We start from the raw sequence: 1,763 nt of genomic DNA, 5'->3' as shown, positions 1-1,763 counted from the left end.
TCAGCTCACTGCAACCTCCGCCTCCCAGGTTCAAGCGATTCTCCTGCCTCAGCCTCCCAAGTAGCTCAGACTACAGGTGCCCACCACCACACCCGGCTAATTTTTGTATTTTCAGTACAGATGGGGTTTTGCTATGTTGGCAAGGCTGGTCTCGAACTCCTGGCCTCACTATGTTGGCCAAGCTGGTTTTGAACTCCTGACCTCGTGATCTGTCCATCTCGGCCTCCTAAAGTGCTGGGATTACAGGTGTGAGCCACTGCACCCAGCAAGGGACTGTTTTTGAATGTCACAGGCAAAACAAACCCACAGGTCACGGAGGCATTATGGACCCTTCTGTCCTTTAAAAATGACACTACACACAATAAAACATGAAAGAGGGAGATAACAACATAAAGGAGTGATGTATGTCGGATACAAAATTTAACAAAACTGAAATAATTCCAGCAAAGGATTAGATGGCTCAAAATATTGATAAGAGGAGATTTAAAACTTTTTACCTTGAAGCCACTGGTTCATATCCAGGTCAGACTAGAAGGCTCAAGGGACTGAAATCATAGTGTAGGGAAAAATCCTACAATGGCTGTGGGGATGCACTAGATGTGACCTAATAGAAATTAGAGATGAAAAAGGCCTATGAAGACAAGCCAGAGCCCTGCCCCTGCCCGCCACCGAGGACCTGCACCCCTTCCGGGAAGGGCTGCTCTTGTTACTGAATGCTGTCACCACAGCTGCTGATGACAGCACCTTTGGGGGTGCCAGGGAGATCTGTTTCTGCCTGATTCACAACCAACCCACAGGCACGAAATCACAAGGGCTGAAATGTGAGCAACTAGGGGGAAGCCAGGAGACTTGTTTCCAGAGAACCCTGAACAGCCTTCTGCCGGTCACAGATGAGACAGGGATGAGGAAATGCCACTACTGACCCTCTGATCTGTCCACCCTCTCCTGAAAACCAGTATTCCAAAAGGAATACTTACCAGCCAAAGTGACTCCAAGAAGACTGGCTAAAACTTAGCAGCATGCCGCAGCCGAACACAAACCCCAGGAAACAAGCTCGGATGGCTATCTGAAAGGAACCAAGAGCAGCTCAGTCACTCGCAGTCCTCAGAGTACAGATCTGGGCTGCTGACCTTCCCAAGATAGGCAGGCCACAGGCAAGCAGATAGAGCCGATTTGCTGAGGTTGAGAGAAATGGGCGACCTGGGTTCAAATTCTGCACCCACCTCTCTCTGGCTGTGTGGCCTCCCAAGTTATTTAACCTCTCTGGGCTTGCTTCCCCGTCTACACCCAGGGAATAACAGTACCTACCATTTAGGACTGCGGTTAGAACCACACACGTAAAACACTTAAGACTAACTGCTACCTAAATTTTGGCTGCCACTATTATTATTCACAATGATTATTCACGGCTATAGGAAAACTGCTTAAGCCTAGTTTATGAGGTCAGGGCACCCGGGCCCGTGCGCCCAGCCCCACCCACGTCACTGCGGGGCCTTTGACCTGAGACAGGGCAGCAGGTAGGTTTCTGCACCTTAAGTTACATAAAAGCACTCGCGGGCTCGCTCACTCCCACCCCACGCGCACCAGCTGAGCTGCACGAGCTGCAATTTAACACCCACTCTTCGGGTGCAGGGCGCCCGAGCCCGGAGAGGGAGGGTCCCCTCCTGAGACCTAAACTCGTGGGTGAAGAGCGCGCGCGTGGGAGGCCGCTGCGGGCCCGCGGAGAAAGGTGCCCACGCGCCACGCCAAGCGGACCCCCGCCC

The sequence above is a fragment of the Colobus angolensis genome, unplaced genomic scaffold, assembly GCF_000951035.1.
Source record: "Colobus angolensis palliatus isolate OR3802 unplaced genomic scaffold, Cang.pa_1.0 Scaffold170, whole genome shotgun sequence".
In the NCBI taxonomy this organism is placed as follows: Eukaryota; Metazoa; Chordata; class Mammalia; order Primates; family Cercopithecidae; genus Colobus; species Colobus angolensis.
This window is presented reverse-complemented; position numbering follows the sequence as displayed.